General features: G+C 42.7%; 1 non-coding gene across 1 annotated transcript; it reads right to left on the bottom strand.

Annotated features, from left to right (window-relative positions):
* Window positions 1-2,604: 2,604 nt before the first annotated feature.
* Window positions 2,605-2,676, bottom strand: TRNAP-UGG. The gene has a single exon. It is a non-coding gene; the product is annotated as a tRNA-Pro (tRNA).
* Window positions 2,677-5,855: the final 3,179 nt, after the last annotated feature.

Consider the following 5,855-nt stretch of genomic DNA (forward strand, 5'->3'; position numbering starts at 1 on the left):
TAATGGCAGTGGCTATTCTCTAAGTGAACTTAATAGCAGGTAATGGACTTCTCCTCCAAGAAATTATCCAATCCTTTTTTAAACACAGCTATACTAACTGCACGAACCACATTCTCTGGCAACAAATTCCAGAGTTTAATTGTGCGTTGAGTAAAAAAGAACTTTCTCCGATTAGTTTTAAATGTGCCCCATGCTAACTTCATGGAGTGTCCCCTAGTCTTTCTACTATCTGAAAGAGTAAATAACCGATTCACATCTACCCGTTCTAGACCTCTCATGATTTTAAACACCTCTATCATATCCCCCCTCAGTCGTCTCTTCTCCAAGCTGAAAAGTCCTAACCTCTTTAGTCTTTCCTCATAGGGGAGTTGTTCCATTCCCCTTATCATTTTGGTAGCCCTTCTCTGTACCTTCTCCATCGCAATTATATCTTTTTTGAGATGCGGCGACCAGAATTGTACACAGTATTCAAGGTGCGGTCTCACCATGGAGCGATACAGAGGCATTATGACATTTTCCGTTTTATTCATCATTCCTTTTCTAATAATTCCCAACATTCTGTTTGCTTTTTGACTGCCGCAGCACACTGAACCGACGATTTCAATGTGTTATCCACTATGACACCTAGATCTCTTTCTTGGGTTGTAGCACCTAATATGGAACCCAACATCGTGTAATTATAGCATGGGTTATTTTTCCCTATATGCATCACCTTGCACTTATCCACATTAAATTTCATCTGCCATTTGGATGCCCAATTTTCCAGTCTCACAAGGTCTTCCTGCAATTTATCACAATCTGCTTGTGATTTAACTACTCTGAACAATTTTGTGTCATCTGCAAATTTGATTATCTCACTCGTCGTATTTCTTTCCAGATCATTTATAAATATATTGAACAGTAAGGGTCCCAATACAGATCCCTGAGGCACTCCACTGTCCACTCCCTTCCACTGAGAAAATTGCCCATTTAATCCTACTCTCTGTTTCCTGTCTTTTAGCCAGTTTGCAATCCACGAAAGGACATCGCCACCTATCCCATGACTTTTTACTTTTCCTAGAAGCCTCTCATGAGGAACTTTGTCAAACGCCTTCTGAAAATCCAAGTACACTATATCTACCGGTTCACCTTTATCCACATGTTTATTAACTTCTTCAAAAAAGTGAAGCAGATTTGTGAGGCAAGACTTGCCCTGGGTAAAGCCATGCTGACTTTGTTCCATTAAACCATGTCTTTCTATATGTTCTGTGATTTTGATGTTTAGAACACTTTCCACTATTTTTCCTGGCACTGAAGTCAGGCTAACCGGTCTGTAGTTTCCCGGATCGCCCCTGGAGCCCTTTTTAAATATTGGGGTTACATAGCTATCGTCCAGTCTTCAGGTACAATGGATGATTTTAATGATAGGTTACACATTTTTACTAATAGGTCTGAAATTTCATTTTTTAGTTCCTTCAGAACTCTGGGGTGTATACCATCCGGTCCAGGTGATTTACTACTCTTCAGTTTGTCAATCAGGCCTACCACATCTTCTAGGTTCACCGTGATTTGATTCAGTCCATCTGAATCATTACCCATGAAAACCTTCTCCATTATGGGTACCTCCCCAGTAAACACCGAAGCAAAGAAATCATTTAATCTTTCCGCGATGGCCTTATCTTCTCTAAGTGCCCCTTTAACCCCTCGATCATCTAACGGTCCAACTGACTCCCTCACAGGCTTTCTGCTTTGGATATATTTTAAAAAGTTTTTACTGTGAGTTTTTGCCTCTACAGCCAACTTCTTTTCAAATTCTCTCTTAGCCTGTCTTATCAATGTCTTACATTTAACTTGACAATGTTTATGCTTTATCCTATTTTCTTCTGTTGGATCCTTCTTCCAATTTTTGAATGAAGATCTTTTGGCTAAAATAGCTTCTTTCACCTCCCCTTTTAACCATGCCGGTAATCGTTTTGCCTTCTTTCCACCTTTCTTAATGTGTGGAATACATCTGGACTGTGCTTCTAGAATGGTATTTTTTAACAATGACCACGCCTCTTGGACATTTTTTACTTTTGTAGCTGCTCCTTTCAGTTTTTTTCTAACAATTTTTCTCATTTTATCAAAGTTTCCCTTTTGAAAGTTTAGCACGAGAGCCTTGGATTTGCACACTGTTCCTTTTCCAGTCATTAAATCAAATTTGATCATATTATGATCACTATTGCCAAGCGGCCCCACCACCGTTACCTCTCTCACCAAGTCCTGTGCTCCACTGAGAATTAGATCTAAAATTGCTCCCTCTCTCGTCGGTTCCTGAACCAATTGCTCCATAAAGCTGTCATTTATTCCATCCAGGAACGTTATCTCTCTAGCGTGACCCGATGATACATTTACCCAGTCTATATTGGGGTAATTGAAGTCTCCCATTATTACTGCACTACCAATTTGGTTAGCTTCCCTAATTTCTTTTAGCATTTCACTGTCCATCTCACCATCTTGACCAGGTGGACGGTAGTATACCCCTATCACTGTAAAGCTTGACTAGTACAGGGTTTGCCACTCCTTCCCTCCAGCAGCGGTTTCTGCTCTCCACCACCCAGGTTTTCCTTGTGAGCAGAAATCAAAGGGCTCATCTGGGAGTTGAACCCAGGACCTCTCGCACCCAAAGCGAGAATCATACCCCTAGACCAATGAGCCACCTACTGTGGGTTAATTGTTTCAAGACAAAAGAAAATCCTCTTGAGATTCTCCTGTCTCTATAATCACTCTACACTTAATCTCTATCTTTACTACATATAGCTGTTATAAAAAAATCATTGTTTGTCTAGATATAAACATTGGGGCCAAAAATTGATGTGGAGTTAATTTTAAAGCAAAACTGAAAGCATTCCTGAAACAGCCTTGCTCTAACCAGCTTGGGCAGCAGACTCACAGAAGCAGCAGGGGGCAATTAGCTCATTTGAGGGCTGTGCTCAGCCAGAATACAGGAAATACTAAAGTTTCTTGTGTCCAGCTAAGTAAAAAAGTTTAACAAAGTAAGCCAATCTGGGGGAGGCTATTGTCAAATGCAATAGCAGATACAGAGTCCTGAGAGCAACCTTGACCAAGGGTAACTGTTTAACTCCCTCCCCCACTACCCCACTACCCATCTACCCATCTACCCATCTACCCCTGGGGTTGGGTTTCTGATATAATCTGCCTGCATACATAATTTGTCAACTATATAGGCTGGTAATTTGGTAAGTCCTTAAGTGTTATCCATCAAATTTTCAAAAATGAGGACTATCCAATGCAACTGCTGTGGAGCCTTTATATTGAAGATAATCATATGGAAACTTAAGGCTTGCCCCATTTGTTCAGAACTCTCTACCTGGCTGAAGTTAAAGCTGAATTAGCTTCAATAAAAAAAAGTCTCAGCCACTTTACATTATTCAGGAATTAATAACCAAAAGTCCAGGTAAAAGGGATTTACTGTGGGCTCAGGAAGGATAAGACCTGTGACCCACAGACACCCGTTATTGACAGCTGTGCAGCCCACAACTCTACTCCCCACTCACACAGGGCATTAAGGAACTTAAGAAACAGTATTAAAATAGGCTCTGGTAGAATTAGACCTGTGATCTGGAGACACACACTGTATCAAGTGCAACAAGTACAAAATGCCTTCTCTGTATTAAATACTGAAGAAGTTCTTGAGAAAAAGATTGAAGTGTTATCTGAAAAGAGAGAAGAAACCCAATGCATACAGAAATTCCAGATCAGAAACCAAAGAAAAAATCTCACTGTGATGGTTGACTCTGTCATCAGAGGCACTAATCTTTTCCCTTGCACAAATGGAAAGGGAAAAGTGGATAACAAAACTCAACTAAAGAGGTCACAAAAGGAGTCCAGGAACAGCAGTAACCTGAACGAAGAAAGCTGGAAAGCTATGAGCACAAATGCTCGTAGTTTGGGCAATAAAATCCCAGATCTGCAAGCCCTAATGGTGGAGGCGGACTTGGACATTGTTGCTGTCACAGAAACGTGGTTTACAGAATCTCATGACTGGGATGCGGCAATACCAGGCTATAATTTGTTAAGGAAGGACAGAGAGAATAGGAAAGGGGGAGGAGTGGCTCTTTATGTCAGAAACAATATCCAAGCATCTGAGCTGCAAGGAAGATGGGGCAATGAAGAAGCACTTTGGGCCAACCTAAAAAAAATATGGGACATCCATTTTTATTGGAGTGGTTTATAGGCCTCCAAACCAAAAGGAAGAGCTGGACAGAGATCTAGTTGAAGACATCCAAAAGATAGGAAAGAAGGGAGAAGAGGTGATCATTGGAGACTTTAATATGCCGGATGTAGACTGGAGAATCCCATCTGCAGAATCTAATAATAGTAGAGAAATAGTGGATGCCCTGCAAGTAGCTTTGTTCAAACAAATGGTAATGGAACCCACGAGAGAAGGAGCTATACTCGATTTAGTGCTCACTAATGGAGATAATGTATCTGATGTCCAGGTGGGTGCCCACCTCAGCACCAGTGATCATCAAACGGTATGGTTTAATATCACAAAAAAGATATGGAAAAGAAGCACAAAGACCCAAGTTTTGCAGTTCAAAAACACGGACTTTGATGAAATGGGGAAGTACCTGGAAGAAGAACTAAAAGTCTGGGAGAACATATACTTTCATATACTTGAAAGGTTTTAATGATCCAAAGACAATGACAAACCTTTCCGTCTGAAAAAAATCAGCAGAACCAGGGGTCATGATTTGAAGCTCTAGGGAGGAACACTCAGAACCAATGTTAGGAAGCATTTCTTCACGTAGAGGGTGGTGGATGCCTGGAATGCCGTTCCGGAGGAAGTGGTGAAGACCTTTGCCCTCACTATGTCACAGGGGTTGACGGTCGGAGGGCAAGGGTAGCGCCGGCGCCATTTTGAATACTGGCAATACGGCCCAAGTGCAGGAGGTCGCTCCCGGACCCCTGCTGGACCTTTGGCAAGGCTTGTGGGGGTCAGGAGGCCCCCCCAAGCTGACCAAAAGTCCCTGGGGGTCCAGCGGGGGTCCGGGAGCGATCTCCTGCACTCGGGCCGTTGGGTGCCAGGAATCAAAATGGTGCCAATAGCCTTGCCCTTACTATGTCACAGGGACTACCGGCACCATTTTGAAATGTACCGAGGGTGTGAGAGTGCAGGGGATGGATTCCCGGACACAACCCCCCCCCCCCCCTGCTGGACCACCAGGGAGTTTTGGTAAGTCTTGGGGGATCAGGAGGGTGGAAGGGTTGTTTAAATTGGCGGCCGAATAATTCGGCGAAAATTCGTTGTATTTGTGGGGAATCGCGATACATTTCGCTTCCCCATGAATACAACGAATATTGGCACATCCGTTGCGGATTGCCAATACGAAGGGACTGAATGCACACCCCTACTACCTGGAGATAATACCCTTATTCAATAAACATACACACGGTTAATGTGACTCCAACATTGCTCTAAGCTTCAATGGCAAGAGGAAATGTGGAAAAAAGGATTTGCATTCACAAAAAAGTGGGGAGTAGCTTGCTTGTTATGGCGGTTACTACCCCAAACCAAATAAGCCTGATACTTCACTTTCAATGCATATCCAGCATAGCTCTCTGCTTCAACGGCAGGGGAGAAAGACTGTTACTTCACGCATATCCAGCATAGCTCTCTGCTTCAGTGGCAGGGGAGAAAGTCTGATACTTCACACATATCCAGCATAGCTCTCTGCTTCAACGGCAGGGGAGAAAGTCTGATACTTCACTTTCAATGCATATCCAGCATTGCTCTCTGCTTCAACAGCAGGGGAGAAAGTCTGATACTTCACTTTCAATGCATATCCAGCATAAATCTCTGCTTCAACAGT

Source organism: Rhinatrema bivittatum, chromosome 1 (assembly GCF_901001135.1).
Source record: "Rhinatrema bivittatum chromosome 1, aRhiBiv1.1, whole genome shotgun sequence".
In the NCBI taxonomy this organism is placed as follows: domain Eukaryota; kingdom Metazoa; phylum Chordata; class Amphibia; order Gymnophiona; family Rhinatrematidae; genus Rhinatrema; species Rhinatrema bivittatum.